Source organism: Ceratotherium simum, chromosome 32 (assembly GCF_057802395.1).
Source record: "Ceratotherium simum simum isolate JZ-2026a chromosome 32, ASM5780239v1, whole genome shotgun sequence".
Lineage (NCBI taxonomy): Eukaryota > Metazoa > Chordata > Mammalia > Perissodactyla > Rhinocerotidae > Ceratotherium > Ceratotherium simum.
In genome coordinates this window covers 29,193,416-29,217,014 of record NC_141931.1, presented here as the reverse complement: position 1 = coordinate 29,217,014, position 23,599 = coordinate 29,193,416, and the positions used below count along the sequence as shown (strand labels likewise).

The following is a 23,599-nucleotide window of genomic DNA, read 5'->3' as shown; positions in this document are numbered from 1 at the left end:
CTGCAACAGTTAGAATACTATTAGGTATAATTTCTAAAAAAAATAGTATATGGAAATTTTCTGATTACAGCTTTAACGAAGGTGAAGAAATAAGTTTAGTTTCCTGAACTGCAACCTCTGAAAGAGAACAGATGTGGCTTTGGGGGAACTAGTGGGAAGCTGAACTGCCATTCTTGTTGTCAGTGCCAAGGTCAGAGACACACAACTTGAACCAACTAAGCAAAGCACCCCCAACCAACCCCCTACACCCTAGTGCTACGGATCGCTGTTCTGAATTAGTAAAATTTGACCTCATTCCAAGCAGTGCCTCCTTCCTTTACTTATTCACAACCTAATACTAAGAATGCAGAGTGAACTGGACAAAGTTTACAACATGGAATGATCAGACAGTAGTCCACTGCATCAGTTAAATGTTAAATTCCTTAAAAAGGAGAAGCATGGAATCCCTTATAATAAATGCCTGGTAGGTATTATTAGGTGTTTCCAGAGAAAAACAATGAACTATTCAAAGTCTTTAAAAAGGTATTCCAAATACCAGTCTACAAAATAAGCACATCTAATTTAAATCTAAAGCTTTTATAAAAATTCAGATTCCTGTGCCCACCTGGAGATTTAGGAGAAAATAACCAGGGAGTTGCCCCTGGCTATTTGTATGTAACAAGACTTGTGTGTGGATTTGGCTTCAGTGTGGGCTTGGACTAGAGGATATCAGGTTTACAGAGATACCAGGAGAACCAAGTTCACCACCAAGGAGAACTCCTCAAGCAAGTCAGGACCTCGATCAGGAGCTACGTCTTCTAGTTTGTCCCCAATCTGGAAAGTTTCATTGCAAACAGTATGACTGTGGCTATCAGGCACTAACGTCACCCCCACCATGATATGCTGATCCCATTTGAGCACATAAAGAACACACAAGGACAGCTAAGACTTTGAGAAGTTGCATGGGTTGTGGGAAAGAAAGGCCTCTTGTGGAGACTGGAAACAGGTGCCAAAGCTTGGGAACTTAGCAACTTCTGCCTTCACCACATCCAGACTCTTGGAGGCAAAGTTGAAAGGGGCCAGAGCCCCAGTGTGCTTTTCCATTGGGGACATTAGGGCAGGCTCTGACTTGTAGGATAGATCGTGTATCACAGAGGGCCCAGGCTGGACATTTCCCTATCAATCCAACGACCAGTAAGAACCCTCCACCCTCCTGAGATTCCCTGGAGAAACTGGTTGGTCCACAGGGACTTGTGCTTGACCAGAGAGGTAAATGGAGTTGGTGGGGATTCAAACTTTCCTCGGTTTATACAATCAGGCTGAACAAGAAAACTGTATGTCAAGAGACCTCAGGACTTCCTCGTCCTGGAGGAGAAGGAGAAGATGTTGGCATCCTTGAGTTATAAATAAGGTTTGCTCATGTTCACCACTATGTAATTTCTTGATTTTCTCCTAACTCATTCCCTACAAAAGAATTAACGGTGTACAGAGAACAGCAAATATTTCTTCAGTAAAGGGCATATTGACATAGCTTAAAAAACATCAAATTACGTTCCAGCAGTACCTGTCCATAGCGAGTGACCAGTTTTGTCTAATGACGTCTCCAGGGGGAGAGTGGGGTCATGTAGTGTTCTGTGGGAACAAAATTAGAGTTCACTTGAACTTGGCAGAGTGTTATGGCTGTGGTATGTGGGGCTGAGGGGCTGTGCAGGCCAAAGATCAGACCGTAATTCTTTGGAAAAGGCAGGAGTTGGTAGAGGCTATATGGGAGGAGGGATGGAAGGGAGGGAGGGTGGAGAGAGGAAATAAGGCACTGTTGTTTCCCTGGGAGGAATTTTAGGGAAAGAACAAAGATGTTTTAGGATATATTTATGAAGATTGAATTATTATATTTGATGAAATTCATAAACCATGGAATTTGAACTGAAATCCACTTTACTCACTGTTGTGTCATGTATTGGGTTCTGTCTGAAAAGAAAGTGTGCCCTGAATGTGGCACCAATTTAAGTGAAGGAAAAGCTGAGGCTCTTTTGGGGATCACTGTCTCTTCTGCATCATTTTTTTATTTTAAAATCACCCAATACTATCATCAAACCCTTAGAATCCACTGGGGCTCCTGCTCTCAGTGGATGACTCATCAATTTCCACAGATTGTGAAACTCCTGGCTAGGTGCATAGTACACGGAGTTAGGTGCATAGTACACGGAGTTGTAACGAGAAAATTATTAACTTCTATGGCTCATTTGGTTAGGATACAACCAGGTCAAAAAAATGTATCTCAAATTGGCTTAAGCCATACAGAAATGTGTTACTTCTATAAAAAGAGCCCAGGGGCCGGCCCAGTGGCACAAGCGGTTAAGTGCGTGCGCTCTGCTGCGGTGGCCCGGGGTTCGCAGGTTCTGATCCCCGGCGTGCACCATCCCACTGCTTGTTAAGCCATGCTGAGGCGGCATCCCATATAAAGTAGAGGAAGATGGGCACAGATGTTAGCTCAGGGCCAGTCTTCCTTAGCAAAAAAGAGGAGGATTGGCATTGGATGTTAGCTCAGGGCTGGTCCTCCTCATCAAAAAAAAAAAAAAAAGTCCTGAGGAAGGGCCAGGTCTGGATTGGCCTCAGGAGGTCCAGATCTTCTTTGATATTCTCTTGGCTCTTCCTTCTGTGTATTGGCATCATCCTTGGGCTGGATGCGGACAACGTAGCAATTTCAGACATCACAGCTCAACAGTCCAGTCAAAGGAGAGGGACCACCTGTTTTAAGTGAGGGAAACATCTTAGAAGCCCCACAGCACAGCTCCTGTTATGTGTGATTGGCTAGGGTTGGGTCACAGTACTCTTCCCAAGGCGATTACATGTCAAGGGCCATGGAGTTAACATGAGAGATCTAAACAAACCATTTGGAGTACAATGGGTGTTGGGAAGGGAAACAACTTGACCACTGAAATCATAGTGAGAACATGATGGTCTTTAGATTAGATGCTTCTGTATTTGAACACTTAAAACTGTTTGCTGAGCTTTTAAAACATAGAAATATCTAGGCTTTACTATAGTCAAACAAATAAGAATCTCTGGTGGGCGTCAGGTCCTAGCTTTAGATAAAAGTGTCTGCATTAGCAAAAGCAAAACCACTGTCTTGGTTGTAAAGACATTTCTCCTGTATGATTGGTACAGGGACAGAGTAATAAGTGAAAAAGCCAGGAGGCCTCACCCAGTAGCAAATCTGTTTAAAGGAAAAATGTAGAGAGAATGAGTGGAGTTTGATTTAATTTCAGTTTAATTTCTTACTTAACTTAATTTGAATGTGTAAACTTCTATGGGAACTGAAAGGATGAAAATGGAGAAACAGACTCAGGGCTTACAATTCATGATGCATCAAGAACCTGATGGATTGAGGAGGAGTGGAAACCACAGAGTAAGAGAATTGATCAGATTGAAATGTGTTATTAAAGTTAATATTTCAGAGATGAAGCAGTTTTAAGAAGTATACATGGGAGTAGTTCCCTCATGTAGTATAGGTACAAGCAGAAACTCTCAGGAGCTGAGGACGTCAGAACACTGAGAAGCTTGAGTTGTCTGCATGAACAAGGATGATGTCAACATATTCTGGGAAGGAATTGTAAACAAAGACCATGAAGAGAGTGTACTGAGACATGGGTAAGATAATAGGGTCAAAATCATGTCAGCCTTAAAAAGGACTGTCAAGTGCTTCTCTCTTTCTAAGTAATTTAGCAGCCCCGGATTCCGTGGACTATTGTCTAACCATTCTTTGTTCCAACCTTTTTTCCAGTCACACTGCATTCTGATCATTAGATTTCAATCTAGTGGTCAATTTTTAGTCGTCATCTTATTTGTCTTATTTGTGGCGTTTGACTGTTCTCTTTGATACAGTTCCTTTATTTACCTCCCAATGCAGAACCATCTTTCACTTTCCCTGGCACCTCATGAGCCCTTCCTTCTCAGCCTCTTTGCTGTTTTCTCTATTTTTTAAACAACTCTTTAATATGAGGTCCCTCATGGCTCTTCTCTGTCCACACTCACTTATCTAATCTAATCTTTATCATATGCTTTTGTGGCTTTAAAATCCAACTACTATCTGACAAATAAAAATTATGTATCTCTGGTCTAGACTTCTCCTCTACCTCTAGACTTGTATGTCTCACAGTCTACATAGCATGTTCACCTGGATACCTAACAGACATCTCAAACATACGTCTAAAATTAAACTCATTATCTTCCCACAAAAATTTGCTCCTCCACATAATCTCCATCTCAGCAAAAGGCAATTCTTTCCTTCCAATTCCTTATCTCAAAATGTCTGGAGTCAGGGCCAGCCCCATGGTGTAGTGCTTAAGTTTAGCACACTCCAATTCGGCAGCCTGGGTTCATGGGTTTGGCTTCTGGATGCGGCCCTACACCACTTGTCAGCCATGCTGTGGTGGCAACTCACATATAAAGTGGAGGAAGATTGGCACAGATGTTAGCTCAGGGCTAATCTTCCTCAACAACAGCAACAAAATGTCTGGAGTCAATTTTTTTTTCCATTTACGATGTATCCAATATCTTAGAAAGGCTTCTTGACTCCACTTTAAAAATAGATGCATATTCTAACAGTATCTGACCACCTTGACTGCTCATACCATGGTCAAAGCCAACATCATCTCTCACCTGAATTTTTGCAGAAAGCCCAATAAGAGGGTTCATTTCCTTTTTTTCTTCTCAGCATAACATACAGACTGATCCTTTTAAAATATGTCACCTGAGATCGCTCCTGTGCAATCATTCTCCATTTCTCTCAGATAAAAGGTTCAAGTCTTTCAAACGCCTACATGACATAGCCCACCCCCCATTGCCGATCTGGACCTTATCTTCTACTACTATCTGTCTCACTCACTAAACATCACCAGCGTTAGCCTACCTGCTGCCACTTAAATATTGTAGGAATGCTCGTTCTTCTTGGCCTTATCATTTTCTGTTCCATGTCCAGGAATACTCTCCCACACATCCTCGTAGCTCACTCTCTTGTCTCATTCAAATATTTACTCAAGTGTCACATTCTCACTGAAGTCTCTTTTGAGCGTCTTATTTAAAACAGCATGTAACACTCCCACTGCCCACCACTACCTCTTTTACTACATGCTTAATTTTTCTCCATATCTCTTTCAAGCACCAGAAAGGGTCTACTATTGTAACCTGACTTGCAAGCTAACAAATTAACTTGCCACAGTTTCATGGATGCCTGTAGAAACCATGAAACTCGTGAGTCAGAGGAGAAGGACACCTTATTATTCACAACAATAGCTGTAGCCAAAGTAACAGGATTTTTTCCAGCTTTATTGGAATATAGTTGGCATATAACATTGTGTAAGTTTAAAGTTTACAATGTGATGACTTGATACATGGATATATTGTGAAAATGTTTCCAACATTAAGGTTTGCTATGCTAGGTCCTTGAGCCCCATTTCTACAAGGTGAAGTTAAGGGGCCCACATGACCCCTGAACTTGTAGGTTGACTCACAGGTGGAAAACCTGAGTTCAGGGAACTCAGATGGATTATAGAAGGACTGAGCATCCCTGCTCTTTCTCTGGAGGGAGATAGCTTCTTTATATTACTGGACAGTAAACATGTCTTCCGTTTCTTTGGAGGGAGCCATTATCTCTACGTTTCAAGACTGTTTACTGGATCAACTTCTTGAAAAAATAGTGTGAAATGAAGGGTAGTCAGTGCCTCTGTTTATCAGGCACACAAAAATGTGAGAACGTGTAGAATTGTCTCCCAGCAGGCACTTACCCATTTCTAACAGCTCAGTACTCCTTATGTCCTTCATGGTCTTCTTCCTCCACCAGCCTGTAAATTCAAGATGTTTCTTATTTTAATTTAATTTTTCCAATTTTTATTGTCAAACAATCTCAGGCACATGAAGGATGTTCAATAACGTTTTTGCTGAATGAGTGAATGAATCAATGGCAAAATATACAAGAACTAATCAAAATGCCAACTCATAGGCAGATTAAGAAATTAAGTAAATTATTAAGATACACTGTTTTACAAGGAGTAAAATATAATACTGGAATTTTTAATACAAGTTGATAGCTTGCGAAACTATTGATATTAAGTTAAAAAAATGTATACAATCTGTATATTGAAGATTATTTCAATTTTGTAAATAAACCTCACCCCCACACTTCTATAAGAAAATGCACCAAAATTTCAAGAATTTTTAAATGAGCTAATTATGTTATTTTTATGCTTTATTTTTTCACTTTTGTTTCCAAGTGTTCTATAATTTGTATGCATTATTTTAATAACCAGGAAAAGCAACCATCCTTATTTCAAACTCTTTATTTTTTCATAAAATAGAAAAAAGAAAGAAATGAAAAAAGAAAGAAATGAAATAAAGTCCAGCAGCCTGAAACTAGAGACACTGCTTTGAATCACCTCCACCAAGTACAGAAATCCTCTCCACATCTGTAGAAGCAGGAAATTCTGGTGGAGCTCGTGGTGGATAGCTCAGGGTCAATATTCTTCAGAATATGGATAGTAAGGGTGATCCACAGCACTGAAAGAGAAGAAGGGATATTAATGCATTAACTTTGCTTTCACATCACCAAAGAGAATGTTTCTCTGAGGATGCAGTCAGGATGGGCTGAAAACTAAATTTACTACCACATCCCTCCTCCTACCCTGACACACATACATGCAGGGTCTCCGTACATGTGCAAACTCCACCTGCATGCCCAGTTCCCACATTTCTACATAATATAAACAGCAAAGTGACATGAAGTTTAATTTAGATTACAATTTATATTTATTTGTAAGTAAGAACTATGGCTAAAATGTTGTGGTCATTTCAGCCCCAGGTATAAATTTTGTCCCTAGCCAATGAGAATGATCATGGTAAGATTTGCTGCTCTTCTTCACGCATTCATTTAACAAATACATTTTGAGCACCCTCAATAATCCAGTGTCCCTCTGTTAAGAAACTTCTAATCTATTGAGGAGACAACATGTTCATCTACATAACCATACCTACAAAATGTCATTACTGTTTTCTGAATTTGTAATTTATGAAAATACTTGTTATTCAATAATTATTATTACTGTTGTTTTCCTTTTTTTTCCTATGTTCGTATTTTCCTTTTTAAATTTGTCCTTTTCAGTACAATTTCATTGAAGAATGAATTCTGAACAACTCTATGGGCCAGAAGTTGTGCTGTTGACATAGGACCAAAAAGACAAGTGAGACTAGACATTCACAGCCTAATGAAGGAGATCATAGACTTATACTTAAAAGGATTTGGGAACAGAAAAGTTACTTTCTCAGAATCAAGGTATAATTTTGCAAAAAAGAAGGAGAATTTTGAGATTTTTCTTTTGGAACTAAACCTTTATTCTATAACTAAAATTTCATTCTGGTTAACTCTAAACTCCCTTCCAAACTTCTCAGTTCAATGAGTCTTCCTTCTCTTTGTCCTAAGATCCTCCTGCAGGAACTGAACAACTGGAAGGTTGTGTTTGTGACCAAGGCAAAGATCTGGTGGATCTTATCTTGGTATTTCTTGCTGGGACCACATCAGTCACTAACGTTAGGGTCAATTAAGTTTATGCCACATTTATAACTCAGTTTGGTGAGATAACACTGCTAGGAAATGGGAGTTGTGATGGGCTGCAAAAGGGGACAATGAAGACATAAATTTGGAAGAAATGGATTGTGTCTGGGAACAGGAATGTCCATTAAGGAGAAACCCCACTGGGCACTTAGGAGAGGAAGTGGAAGCAGGGAAATGGTAAGACTTTCCCAGTACCTACACATATTTGCCTTCCTGCGTCCCCTCCTCCATAAAAATATTGTTACATTTTACTGTCGTTTTAGAATAAAAATGAATAGAATCCAGGCTAGATTCATCATTATGTAGGCATTACTAATATAATCATTTTTTCTCCTGATTTTAAAAAGATATGAAAGATGAAACATTTTATAGGCCCCTAAGAGTATAGTGAGACATGAACACTGTGCCTTCTGTGTCGAATGGGTAAGATGGCATTGTGTGGAAGCTCACCAGACACAGAGATTAGGGTCATAAAATAGTGAGTTTACCATGATGCAAACTTTGGCGATTTTACGTATGGTCTGTCCTGGGCCCTGCTCATGTTTCTGTTGGGTCAGAGACTGAGCCCTGGACTAACATCTGGTCTGAGTCGACAGGAAGCTCCTGTTTTACTTGTACACTAGATATCAGGCCTGTCTTCCTGATTTAGGGAAACTTAGCTCCTCTGCTAACCTTCATGCTATAGAAAACAACCTGTGAAAAACAATCTATAGGTCACCTGTGATAGTAATTTTTCATATCGGAAATTTCTGCTGAGGCCGTCAACTACTTTCATGTCTTTTGGAGTCAATTCAAAGTCAAAAACCTGAAATGAAGGAAAGAATCTCATTATGTTCTCCACCAAGGTAGCAGGCTTCTACTTGGGAACTTGAAGACTTTCCAGCTGGACGGAGGCAAGGAGAGCGTCCAGGGAAGCCCTCCCTGTCCTCAGCTTCCTGGTGTACTGGCCTGAGAACTCTTCTGCCTGTGTTCCCAACATCTCCTTCCCCACTCCCTCTGCTTCTCTCTCCACTTCACAAAAGAAAGGCTCACATCTCATCAATCCCAAATCTTTTGAAGTGAATTGCTTGCAACAGAAAAGAAAAACATCTCTTTCTCCAGACAAAGGGACATTTGGCCAATCTGGACAAAATACTTGCCGATTTGTCATAACTTTGGTCAAGTTTTTCCTTCCCCACCAGCCCTTAGAATTTGACAGCCTTAACTTAAGCAAGCATTGGGAGGAAGAGTAATCCCTTGTAAAGGCCCCTCTAAAAATCTGTCAGCCCCTGGAAAAAGCTTTCCTTGATCAACTGTCCAACCACATCACCTGCTCAAGCCAACCTCCAAACAGCATTCTCTTTCTAGGGTTGTTTACTCTTCCCTATAAAAGAAGATTCAATTGATCTTTGAGATACTTTACATCTTATATTCACAGAGTTCTTCCTTTTTGAATAAAGTCTCTATTATTTAAATCCATATTTGTTTTTATTTGTGGATGCATAGCCCCTAATGGAGCGTCCATAACAGCAAAGCAGGCAGATCTTTGGTAAGAAATATGAAAATGGGAAGCTCATTATTTCACCATTGGAACAACTTCATGGAAAACCCAGAGCCTTATCTTTCTATCTGTCTGTCTATCTACTTATCTATCTATCTATGTGTCATCTACCTGTTCACCTGTCATTCATCTTAAAAATATGTTTCAGAAATGATTTGGTTGTCATAGGGGTATGTATTAACATGTTGAGTTGCATTGAAAAATAAAATGGGATTTTTTTCTGATTGGATTATCAATGAGATTTAGATTTGTCTATTACATATTTTCATAAATTGAATGAACTAAATCTACAGCCTCATAGTTTTAGAGAAAATAATTATGTAAATAATATGCTCCAATGTCATCTTTTGCATATATTAATCTTGTGATGAAATTTTTATCTGTCACCTTAAAATGAGATAGATCTTAAGTAGTTTTTCACACTTCTCATGAGGTTCACAACAAAATAAGTTGAAGACCACTGATTGACCTAAAGGTCCAGGAGATGTATGAGGGAGAAGGTAGGGGAAAACTTTACTCATTTGTTTGCTAGTTTGGTCAGCCTATAAAATTATATACATCTAGCTTCCTAACTGCCAGGAACTCTGCTTGGGAAAATGTGGTAAAAAATAACCCAGAGGGAGTCACTACATTTAGGATCTCATGGTCTAGAAAGCACAGTGACATATAAAGAAATAATTTTATTTTAATAAGGAAAAACTCACTAACAGAGGCATTCCTAGAATTATGGTTGTCAACAACTGTGGTGGGGTGTCCCAATGGTTTAACAAAGCAGCTAATGCTATTTGGTTTGATGATGACATATAAATAGGAGTTCTTTAGGTAGAGAAGTTGAATAAGAGAAAAAAGGAGTTTGAAAGTTTTTTAGTGCATGGAAGGACTACTACAACTGTCAAAAAAAGAAAGATGAAATGGGCTCAGCATCACACAACTATGAAAGTGGCAAAACCAGGCCTTGAGGCCATAAAACTTAGGACTTGGAGGACAGTGCTCTCTCTTTCCACTCTTTCAAAATGCCCTCATAGCACATAGGGAGAAAAGCATGGGATTGAAAACAAAAATCAACAAAACATATTTGAGAGGTTTAGGATGGAAAATCTAGAGTGTCTTTTTCCCCAAATTCCCCAGATAATTGAGGGAAGTAAGTATGATGGGTCTCAGGGCAGGCTGCCCCAAGGTACACCACTCTGGTACGTGAATTATTTCAAGCTGAAGACCACTGAGGCTCAGAAGACTCACGAAGAACATTGAACCTTCCCCCACACTGCCTAAAAGAATTTAACACAGAAGGTCCGATTCAGGAAGGAGCTAATATCATAAGATAGCTATAGTATAATGTAAAATAAGTGTGATAGAAAGACACCAACACGCACATTTTTGACCCAGCAAAACTTGTTTAACAAACATTTGCATTTCCATCTCCATATAAATTGTCTTCCTCCTCTCTGAGATGTCAAACCAGTACCCCAACATCCTCCTTTGCCATTAGCTGAAGATGTTATTTAGGGTGGCAGCTTTGGCCAGGTGGCCGAGTGGTTCAGTATTCCTGAGTTTCTCCTATGTATATGTGTTATAAAGATTTGTTTCATTTTCTCCTGTTATTATGTGTCATGTCAATTTAATCTATAGCCCAACCAGAAAGACCTAGAGAGAGTAAAGGATTTCTCTTCTTCCCCTACAGGTAAATTATGGTATGATTAAGAAAGAGTTTTACGAATGTGTGTGGAGATTCACTCATAATTGTACCAAACTGGAAACAACTAGTATTTCCCATCAACAGGTGAATGGAGAACAATTCAAGGTATTTATATCCATGCAATGGAATATTACTCACCAGTAAAAGGGGTTGAACTAGATATATGCAACAACATGGATAAATCTCACAGAAGATATGCTGAGCCAAAAAAGCCAGACACAGAAGAGTATATATACTCTGACTTCTTTTATATATGAAGTACTATAACATAACAAGCTAATGTAAGTTGAAAAAACAAATCATAAAGATGGTTGCTTGGGATGAGGAAGAATTGACTTGAAAGAAACAGAAAAGAACTTTCTTGGGAGATAGAAAGGTTCTGTATCATGATAGGGGCAGGTTATATAGTACATTCCTTTGTCCTAATTGGACAGCTAAGATTTATGCATAACAGGCTGTGTTAATTTTACCATTAAATCACTTTAAAAATAATATTTAGGATGGGCTTTGAAGCAGAGGGACATATAGAGGAAACAAGAGTGAAAGAATGTCGGTGATGGTTGAAGCCTAGAGATGGTACCTGGGAATTCACTACACTATTTTTTTTTTAAATGAGGTAACATTGGTTTATAACATTATGTAAATTTCAGGTGTCCATCATTACATTTCAGTTTCTCTGTAGACTATATCAGGTACCCCAACCAAAGACTAATTACCATATGTCACCATACACAAGTGTCCTATCACCCTTTTCTCCCTCCTCCCTCCCCTTTTCTCCTCTGGTAACCACCAAACTAATCTCTGTATCTATGTGTTTGGTTTTTACTGTTGTTATTGTTTTTATCTTTCACTTATGAGTGAAATCATATGGAGTTTGCAGTCTGACATATGGCTTAGCATAATGTCCTCAAGGCCCATCCATGTTGTTGCAAATAGCAAGATTTCATCTTTTTCATCACTGAGTAGTAGTCCATTGTGTATATATACCATATCTACTTTATCCATTCATCCATCGATCACTACACTATCATGTTCAGTGTTTTATGGTTGAAACTTTCCATAATAAAATATTAAAACTTAATTTAAAAAAGGGTTTCTTCACCAATACAGTTGCTGAAATAGGTTCATCCTGATATTCTCATTACCAGTTTGGGTCTCTATGGGAACTCAGAGCACCGTAGGCAACTACAACAATGTCCTTGGACTTGCAGAACTCCAGCAGTTTACTCTGGTTGAAGTAAGGGTGACATTCCACCTGGAAGTTGCCAAGACCAAAAGGTATCAGAATACTTGAGCCAATAACATGTAAATTTGAAAAGTCCTTTGAAGGAATATCTAATACTAAATTAATATATATACTATAGGTTTTAGATGGGTACTTTTTCCCATGCACCTTCTGAAATACCTTCAAATGCTGTTGGTTTTCAGAAATGATCAAATAATTATCTTCTTATATTTTTATTAGTGTTTAAAATGACTAAAGACTCATACAGGAGATTTTGGCCTGTAAATGCCATTTCCTACTGAAGGAAACCAAGATTCCTTAGAAAAATGGCTGATTCCAGATCTGGGCAAAAAATCTACAAACTAAGCCTAGAACATCTTACACTCTAGAAAGTGAAGGAGATAGGAAAGACAATGAGAGGTGTCAAAGCACTCAGGAGCTCACTTGAAGAGGCAATAAAATGGCGGCAAATTGATCATCAATAAGAATAGTAACCATATTGGATGGGAGAACATCATATTTGATAAAATTCATGAATTCACAAAGACATATGTATGTTATCAAGTCTTTAGATGGAACCTCTAATTCCCAGGGGTACAAAGACTAAGTAACATTCCAAACTGTATCACTGCGATCAATGACTAACATCAATTGTGTGGGAAAAGTGAAAGGAAAAAAGGCCCAGTTTCCTTCAGTAATAAATTGATAGAGGGAGAGAAAAGAAAGAGAAAGAGTAGAAGAAGGAAAAAGGGAGGGACATTTTAAAAATTTCATTCAAAAATTTTAAAATATTTTGAATTGTTTTCTACAAATGGATTCCTAGAACAGAAATAACTAAGACAAAGAATATAGTTAGTTGAATGGTCTCTTGCTTTCAAACTGCTTTACAAAGGGGTTATTCAATTCTACAATGTCACAGTGTTTGAAAATTGGCAGCATTGGGTGTTATTTTTAGAAATTATTTCTTTTTGTTATGATTTCTCCATTTCCCTCCCTTTCCACCCCTTTGCTTTTTCTCTCTGGCTTTTCTCTCTCCTCTCTGTAACTGCTCCTGCAATGTTTCCATGAGCTCCATGTCATTAAATCCAATAACTGTTTCCATCCCTGTTTGGATTGGCTGCTACTCAGCAGGACCCACCCTATGGCTCCCGCAAACATGTTCATTCCTCTTCTTTGTCTTTCCTGACACCACACTCTCCTCATTTTCTCTCTCCCTGTCCAGCAATTCCTCTTCAGTCTCCTAACCAGTGTCTCTTTCCCTGACCCTTAAATGTTGACTTTCCTGCCCTCTTCCTGTTCATTCTATGAACTTTCCCAGAAGAGCAAATCCACTTCTGTGAGTTTAATTACCGTAAAGCAATGACTCCAAAATCTAGCCCTGACTGCCTTCCTGAGCTCCAGACCAGTATTGCCATTTATCAACTCAGCATCTCTGCTTGGATGTCTCATAGGAACCATGAACCCACCTCTGAAGAATTGAACCAATTCTCTTCCCAAACCACTCAATCTGTTCTTACTTTGTCATTTCTTATGGCAGTAAAAGGAACTATCTTTACACAGTTGATGTCAAGTTAGAAACTTGGGGAATGTTAATTATGGAAGACAGCATGAAGTGCAGAAAACAAGGAAGCCCTGGTGAGCTCTAGGCTTACCTGTTTACAAACGGGCTTGTACTTGAACCCTGGCTTGTTCAGGATCATCTCCAGCTGTTTGTGATGTATGTGAAATGGGGCACCCCAACTGACTTGCTTAATCCTGCACCTTTACACTTATCCAGGGCCTGAGAATGAGGGAAATGTATGGTAAGCCTTTGGTGTAGTTTGGCCCCTTCATTTGACATTGAATGTTTTAAAAACTGGAAATATATTATCACATATATCACGATTTGACTGAACCTGTTTTATCACTTTAATACATTATTTCACAATGTCCATTATTGCTATGCCCACAGACCTTGTCTCCTTACTTCTATTACATGCACACCCAGGATGATAAATAGACATGAAGATGCCTTTCAATTCCCCCTTACCTCCTCGCTCCCTGCCATGTGCCTATTTTGCTGTTAAGTATCTAATAGTTCTTTAGCAAATGATGTCAGAGTTAAATGCAAAGAGAAACTCTCAGATTTTGCTAGTAGAGGGTTTGGCTGCTTCTTCTTTCTTAGAATGATGAAAAAGGAGGTGGGAAGGGCTACATGAGTGCAGGTTTTGCTCTCCTACAGTCCACCATTCTGCTAAGTTGGACACAGCATTCCCTCCCTCCATGGGCCTGTTTGTCTGTCCTGGGATGGACCTCTACCTCCTCTTGAATTTGCTCTGATGATTTCCTTATATGACTCCCAGGATCAACACGTTCAGAGGACAAAGAAACTCCTACTTAGATCCATAGAAGTTTAGATGGAGAATAGGTCTTAGAGGTCATCCCATTCAGCTCCCTTCCTTTACAAATGAGACCACCATGGTACAGAGAAGTGTGGCAATATAGCCAAGGCCAGACAGCTGATGGAGCAAAACTCATTTCTTCTGACTCCCCTTCCAGTGATGTCTACCTTATCACCCAGCACATGTGTTAATGGCAGTACATACCTCCCATGTGTTACGAAAGTCCACTGTATCTAAAATAATTTTCCCGCTGTCATCCTTTGCCACAAGCTCCTCCCCAGGCTGGAATACAGAGGATAGAGGATGAAGAGGGTTCTTTTTTTTTTTTAAATCACCTTCCTGGTGCCCAGGGACCATGGTGACAAAACCTTCAAGGAACTAATCTGAGTGTTTGTGTTTGTGTGTGTGTGGGGGGTGGGTGTGTTGTGTAGGAGAAGACATGGGAGGAAGGAAGATCAGCAGCACCTGAGAGACTGTAGCAAAGTGCATCTCCCTCAATTACCTCCACCCTCCTATCCACACTCACCCTTGAACTTCACTAAGAATGAATTCTCCTACAGTTGGAAATGATTTTGTTTCCCAGGGATAGATTGGTTTGGATGACAGGACTATCCTTTATGATTGAGCAATATGTTTTATCTGCAGTTTATGCTTACTCAACTCAGAGGTACTGAGGATTCCAGGAGTGCTCAGCGAACGTCCACTGTGACACGAGATTGGATCATCAGCATAGCCCAGAGGAGCCCAGTTGTATAATATGGACAATCCCATTGTACCTTACTCTTGATTGGAACTGAGAGGTTCATGTGAGAGAGACTTTTACTCTCAAGAGGTGGGAATTTCCCATTGTATGTCTGCAGTCTGTTGTAACTCAACATTCCTGAGGACCCTTATCACCAAGAGACTACAGACAGAAACATATGACTTAGACATGTTAAGTGGTGTCTTCGTCTCTTTGAGGTGGAGGCAGTGAGATCATTGACTTTTAATCCTTCTGAAGGCTATGTCATGAGGATAAAAAAATCTTGATGGTGAAGTGAAACAACTGTCAAGGAGACTCATAGATGGTTTAGCAATTCTATCCACTACACTCAAACCTACCTCTCTCAGTAAAACCCCAGAAAACCAAGCTGGAATGAGAGAACGGAGGTGCAACAGCAGTGATTAAATACTCCTGCGCATAGGAAGGAAGGCAGAAGTTGACCTTTATAGTGATCGGCACATGAAGGATGAAGACATCTATGGAGTCCACTTCAAGTTTCTACAGTGATCTTTCCAGGGCTAGTTGAACCAATGCTGGTCGAAGGAAAATAGTCCAAAGATGCAGTGACCAAAAGAAATAAAAGATGGCTTATGATTTCCCACATTTGGGGGCCAAAAATAAAACTGATAGTTAAAAGATTGAGAAGTGGGTAACAAACCACTGTCGTGGTCTAAAAATAAGAGGTGGTGTGGCTAAATTTACAAGACTTAGTATATATGAGCTCCTTAATGGGATACTGAGATTTATTGAATGACTCTAGGAAAACTGTGAATAAAACTGAGATGGCCCAGGAAAAGCAACCCAAGTGTTTCAAGGACGAGAAAAGTCGTCTCTGGAAGGAGAGTCAAGAAATATCAGGCAAATGGAACCTACTGTCCCATATAATAAATGCCTGGAAATAGCTCTGCTGAGAGACCCACACTCTAAGACCACATTATCACTCATGTCCACATACAACGGATCATTCTCTAGAGACGTCAGCTCTCTTGACATTGGAAGCAGGATTGTCACCTAAGAAAATTTTAGACACTTCAGTAAACTCAATGCTGAATTGAAAAAAGTATTACCTACTCTGGCTCCCTTTTCTGAATAATACATCAATCTCACTAAGATATGCCCTGAGCAAATCTGCTGAAGGATAAAAGGAGTGGACACACTCCATAGTGGCTCCATCAGTCTATACAATAGATATGGAGGAAAAGTATAATTACTCTTGTTTTACATATGAATGCTGACTGATGTTCAGAGAGACTGAGCAAGTGGGCCCTGCCCTTAACACATTTAAGAGCAAAGCAAGCCTTTTTTGTTTTCTATTTTTCTATGATGATCCTCTATAATGTTAGGAGAGAAGTAAATTACTCAAATCAAAACCAGTGTGTTTTTTCTTTTTCAAAATATCACATCTGATCTGAAAGCAATCTCTTGTCACTCTCCCCACAGCACCTTGGTGGTATAGAATATGTCCTCTCTCTTCAAAGTAGAATCCACCATCTTCTTTCAGAGGGACTTGCCAATTTCCTCCTCATTTTCATAGAGGTGTGCTGAGTCCACATGATGGAAATCTACATTAGTAGCTACTTTGGTGTTCTCTCCAGTCTTGCTCTTAGGAACCTATAAAATAGCAATAAGGAGAGTTGGTAGTCCACCCAACTCAAAGAGAAGCAATCTATTTCCCTCATAGCATTTTCACCAGCTGTTTCTCCACGTCTCCTGTTACCATGTTTAATGGTACAAGTGTTGGTAACAAACTTGTCCCTGGAGGAGAATAGAATATATTCCAATATAACCTCTAATCTGAAATGAATTCTGGATTTACCATGGAACATGGAAAATGAAGTCTCAGTCAATAAAGAATTTACTGTAAGGAAGTAACTACAGGAAAACTTCTAACAGTTGGAGAACACTTTGAAAGATATAGATGTAGATAGATATAGATTTATATGTAGATATAGATATAGCTATAAAGATATATATATATATATATATAAAGATATATATAGATATAGACTACAGCATCAATTTTTGGCTCAGAATTGGAAATGAGTCTATAATACCCATCCTCCATCTAGTTTCCACCAAACTCAAGTCTTAAAGTCATTTGTGATTTTTTTTCATCCTTCATTTCCCAGGAGCTCTCATTCAAAATTTATGCAACAAGTATTTATAAGGTTCCTCCTGTGTGCCTGATGTTGTACTAGATTCAGAAGCCCTGGGGAATTAACCATTAACAAAAGAGACCTGCTTAAATTTCCTAAAAGAAAATGTAGTGGTAAGCTCGTTGACTTGGTTCTTGACAATCATATTTTGCATTTGACACAAAAGCAAAAGCAAAAGCAAAATAAAAAATAAACAGGTGGGACTACATCAAAATCCAATTTCTGAACAGCAAAGAAAACCATCAACAAAATTAAATGACAAACTGTAGAATGGGAGAAAATATTTGCAAACCACACATCTGATAAGAGGTTAATATTATAAATATACAAGAAACTCATACAACTCAATAGCAAGAAAATACATAACACAATTTAAATATGGGCAAAAGGTCTGAATAGACATTTTTCCAAAGAAGACATACGAATGGTCAATGGATACCTAGAAAGGTGCTCAACATCACTAGGTAAATGCAAAGCAAAAGCATGAGATATTACCTCTCACCTTGTAGGATCCCAAAAAGGGAACCCCAACTCCACCCTCGGGAAGGCGCGGACCCACAGACACAGAAGACCGAGCTTGATGCAAACGCAAGAGGTAAGAGTTTTATTAAGCGGAGCTCCGGGCCGACACGTGTCTCTCGCAGGAGACAGAGGAGTCGACCCCGGACCTTAAAGGGCAAATTCTTATATAGGGTTTGGAAGCACAAAGCGGGAAAAGGTTGGCGTGGGTCTACATGATTGGCTAATTTAAAACATTTAAACAGTTACATTTTATGGCGCGAATTGCTATGGCGCGAAGCGATTATCAGGTTACACACACGCGTCCCCATCTGGACCCCCTCCACCCCGACCCTCCCAAACTTATCCCTCTGGAGCACTCTCTTGTTCTCAATTCTTCCCCGAACAGTTTAGGGTGGGTCTTTCATGAATAGAGTCAGTCAGGATTGATAAACGTTCCCTCCTATACCAGGAATCCTTAGGGCGTGGAGGTGCCTGTCTCTAAGGTAGTAACTTTTAAATTTTTAATATAATTTACTTCCTTCAACCTGTTAGGAAGATCGTTATCAAAAAGACAAGAGATAATAAATGTTAGCAAGGATAGGGAGAAGAGGGAACCCCTGTGCACTGTTGGCGGGAATGTAAATTAGTGCAGCCTCTGAGGAAAACAGTGTGGAGCTGCCTCAAGAAATTAAAGATAGAATTGCCATATGATCCAGCAATTCCACTTCTGAGTATTTTTCTACAGGAAACAAAATCTTTGTCTTAAAGAGATATGTATACTGCCATGTTCATTTCAGTATTATTCCAAATAGTCAAAGTATGAAAACAACCTCTGTGCCTGTAGGTGGATGAATGGATAAAAAGTATGTGGTATGTATATACAATTGAATATTATTCAGCTTTCGAAAAGAATGAAAGCTTGTCATTAGCAAGAACATGGATGAAGCTGGAGGGTATTAAATTAAGGGAAATAAGCCAGACAGAGAAAGACAAACACTGCATGGTGGAATTGAAAATAATTCGAGTTCATAGGAACAGAGAGTAGAAAAGCGGTTGCCAGGGACTAGAGGTTGGGGGAAAAGGGGAGACATTGGTAAAATGGTAGAAACTTTCAGTTATAAAACAAATAAGTTCTGAGCATCCAATGTATAACATGGTGAATATAGTTGATAACACTGTATTGTATGATTGAAGTTTGCTAAGAGAATAGAATTAAAATTTCACACCTGAAAAAAAAAGTAAATACATGAACAGATAGATGTGCTAAACTTGATGTGGGGAATCTTTTCACAATGCATACATGTACCAAATCATCACGTCATACAGTTTAATCATCTCAGAATTTTATTTCTCAATTTTACCTCAAAAAGCTGAAAAAAACGTAAAACATAAAGTATGCCAACTGGATTAAAGGGAGAATAATAGTTAATTTTCAATAAGTTTGTGAGGAAGATTTAATGACAAACTTACTATATGGAGTTCATTATTTTGACACAGTTGTCACTCTACATATATCTGCTTGGCACTCAACATATCCATGTTCACTGATGCAGACTTCTAACTGCTAGCACCTATGACTCTGCCTGGGAGTTTCTATGATGACCAGAGTCTTCAGGAGTGGCTGTTGATAATTAGGTAAAGAAAATGTCATGTTCACTGAGTGCTACTTAGCCTGCATGCCTGACCACTCCAGTACCTAGACAATGGGCCCATGAATGGAATAGCCATGGGGGAAGGGATTAAGACTGTACATGGGCCAACTGTATGGGCTACTTCTCACGAAGGCTGTTTAAGCTCCCACTATTTTGAGATGGGTAACCTGTCAGCAGCAGCAGAGACTGACACTGAAACTTGGTAAAGAACCATTCCTTGAGGAGACAAGGCAGCCCCTAGGTAGCGAGTTGACTATATTAAATTCTCCACCTAACTGGATATGGAAGAAGCAATTTATCTTTACTGAGACAGGTCACATTCTGTGTATGAGTTTCCTATCTCTTTAAACAGTCCTCAGACAGCATTACCAGTAAGGGCTAGAGAGAGTTGGATTTATCATTAAAGGATCCCCTGTAATATTGTCTATTTGTTCTATTTTCTGTGTTCCTTTTCTGTCTTTAACATAGTAATAAAAGTTGGATATAAGATAGGTGAGACATACCCTATGCTTAAGCTATAATAGAAAATTATGTCATTGCAAACAATCTGGCCCTGTCTGAGAATTATTAGCTATTGATATTTCATGTCATAGCTCTACCAATATGGAGCATATTGATCTTCATCATTTATGGGACCAATCTCACTCAAGCAACTCCAAAGCTGCCCCTACCTCACCGTGACCAGAGTTTGACACTTTAAGCGCATTGCTTTAGATCATGTGGATGTGTGAAGAATACATTGGTGAGATACACAATTTTGTCTCCACTGTAAATTATGTTCCATAAGACTTTCTTTCTAAATATCTAACACTTGGAATAACTGTGGCTTCTGATATGACAAAAGGCTTTAATGATGGAAACTTTTGGCAAATTCTTTGGCAAATACTTCCAGCCCCAGAAACCTACAGCAAAGCTGCTATGAAGTAGTCATGTAACTTGTCCTTTCCTCCTGTGCCCACTGCTTATCAGGAGTCTCTAACAAAGAGCAGAGTGACTCTGGTTGATGCAGCCAATGAGTGTTAGGAAGGGTAGCCTTGCTTAGATTTTACGTATGCAATAAATAAGAAGAGTAATAGTTTACCTGTGAGAGTCATTGAGGAGTTAAAGATAATGCATGGAAAGTATTTAAAGTCCATGGTAAGCATTCCTGTTAAGTAACCCAAATAATAATAATGATAATCCACCCTCAAAATACTCAGCCCCTGAATTCCCAGAGCCAACTGCTTGTCATCCCATTTAGTGCAAAGTTAGAAATGGTGAAATGGATGCTCTCTCTCTCCACAGAGGTGAGAATTGAGATTCAGAATGTTATGAAATTTTAGTAAGTCATCCAGATGATAAAGAAAACAATAATCTGATCACAGTTCTGTCTGATTCAATATTCCATGCTAAATCATACTGTTATGGTCTGAGACTTAGAAAAGTAAAATAATTTCACTTTAAAATCATAAAATTTGAACAAAGGAATGATGAGAAAGCCATCATTTTTGACATGAGATTTAATACATGAATACGTGAGAAAAAAGTTGAATCAATAAGCACAATTCACCAAAGAACTACTGGTCTTATCATATAATTGTCATCTCCACCATTACATTCACCTGTGTTCATACACACACACCACAGTCACAGAACCTTTGAAGTGTAGAATATGTCCTCTCTTCACAGTGCCATGTTCAATTTTGCTTCAAATGGCAGGTCCAACCTCATTGTCATTATTTACAAATGAGCAGAATCAATATGGCAGAACTCAGCATTTATAGCTAAATGGTGACCTCCAAAGTTTTGCTCCTAGGAACCCAGAAGGGCAACCAAAGGTAAAAGTTGTATATCCACATGATTGAGAGATAGCTAAGGCACAATTTTGACCTTCCCAAGCATCAGATTTTCTTCTTATGTTAGGTTGGTTCTGTATGTGCGGTGATGAACCCATGGAAGTTTACCTAGGTCTTTCCTGGTAAGTAATAAAAGTTGGGCATCCCAGGAACCCCCTCAACCCCAGGCATTCACTGGTTGATTGCTAGCATCGAAGGTTTCCAAGACGACCCCCAGGGTCAGTGTTTTGCTGAAAGAACTCACAAAACTCAGTATATAGTTGTAGTCACGGATATGACTTGCAGTGTGAGAGGTTACAAAGAAAAATAAACAAAGGGAAAAGGTACAGGGAACAAAATCTAAGGAAACAAGCTGATAGCGTCAAGAGTCCTCTATCAGTGGAGTAACACAAAACATGCTAAATAAAAATTGTACATAAATTTGACAACTATATATTTAATTTATACAATGTGACATTTTCATTTATGTTTACATTGTGAAATGACTACCACAATGAAATTATTTAACATATCTATCACATCACATAGTTAAGTTTCTTGTGTGGGTGGTGAGAACACTTAAGATATCCTGTCTGTGCAAATCTCAAGAATATAGTACATCTTTATTAACTATAGTTATCATGCTGTATATTAGTTCCCCAGAACTTATTTATTATATAATTAAAAGTTTGCATTATTTGACCAACATTTCTCCATTTTTCCCACCACATGTCCAGCCTTGGTCAGCACTCCTCTGCTCTCTGCTTCTACGAGTTTGATTTTTTAGATTCCATATATAAATTGGATCATGCAGTATTTGTATTTCTGTCTGGCTTATTTCACTTAGCATAATGTTCTACAGATTTGCAAGTGGCAGTATTTTCTTCTGTTATAAGGCTCAATAATATTCCATTTCTTTGTAAGTATTTGAGAAGATTTCTTTATTCAATGATGTTGCTATGAACTAGATACTTGGGCTAACTGCCCTCTGCTGGTCATGCTCTTTCCTTAGATGGAGAGGCAATCAGAGTTTTACGGAAGCTGAAGCTTCAGTGGTATCCTTGACCCGTCCCTCTTCTTTGTCCCACTTTTCACTGCAAAGTAAGCAAGTCCTGTCATCTGTCTCCAAGACATCTCTTTGACTATTTCCTTCTGCTTTACAGCTGAGAAGTGAGACTCAACTTTTAAGTGCTAGTCCCTTGTCATACAACTAAATAGTCTAAGGACAAAATTGGAAGACAAACTTCTGGCTTCCAGTCTAGTGACATGTTCTATTTGCTCCCTCTTATATTGAAGGTCCAACTCTACCCATTTGCTTCAATTAATAGTACATTAACAAGGAAAAAGAATTGAAACCTTGTCCTGAAAGACTGTAGCTTATTCCTTCAAACGATATTATATTTTCCATTTGGGATGAATTTCCAAGCAGTAGGAGAATTACAAGGGAAACTACTGGTGGATTATTTATTGCCTGGCACTCAGCAGGCTACTGCACAGCAGAACAATAACTCTCTCATCCTTTGTCATTCACCTTTCCTTTAGGACTTTTTACCATGAATATTTCCTTGGATCATGTCTTCTTGGTAGGAGGAAAGATTTCTTGAATTGCTGAAATAGACAGAGAAATGACTGCCATGCAATCACCCTCAAGGCAAGGCAGCTGATAGTCAGTGCTCTTGACTGCTGAGTTTCATCTCTTTTGCCAACTTGGGAAATAAATGGAAACCAAGAGGAACACTAAGAATAATCTGTGGGTGACAACACAATCATACCCTGATGGAGAGTGAACACTGGCTAATTTATCTCTTTGTATAATAAATGGTTCTACCATGTTATGAGAAGAAAGTGCACCCTGCAGAGTCACACAGGAACTCAATTACTTGACATACCAGACAAGCTTCCACTTGTGCTAGGTCTATATTTTTAGAATCCTCAACGCAAGACCACTATTCTTACCTCTTCAGGTGCATAGGTGCCAAATCCCAGTACAGGAATGAAGTAGCCATCATTTAGTTCCACACACCAACATTTGGGATCCATTGCTTGATGCTCCTCTAAGCACATTCTGTTTTATTCTTCCACCTTCACAGGTTATGTGAAAAACAGGAAAATAACATCCAGGGCCATTGTCCAGCTGTTAGCAAATGGATTACAGGAGGATCAAGGTTAAAGCAGTAACCCATGAAGTGAGAAGAGAATTAGAACCAGTTACCTTGTTTGTTTGTTTTTATCAAAAAGTAAGCTTAATGAATATAGTGTTAAAGAAATCATTAAATTCTTGCACGA

The 23,599-nt window shown here is 39.0% G+C and overlaps 1 pseudogene; it reads right to left on the bottom strand.

Moving 5' to 3' along the window:
* Positions 1-11,962: 11,962 nt before the first annotated feature.
* Positions 11,963-23,353, bottom strand: LOC101407146 (aldo-keto reductase family 1 member C23-like protein; annotated as a pseudogene).
* Positions 23,354-23,599: the final 246 nt, after the last annotated feature.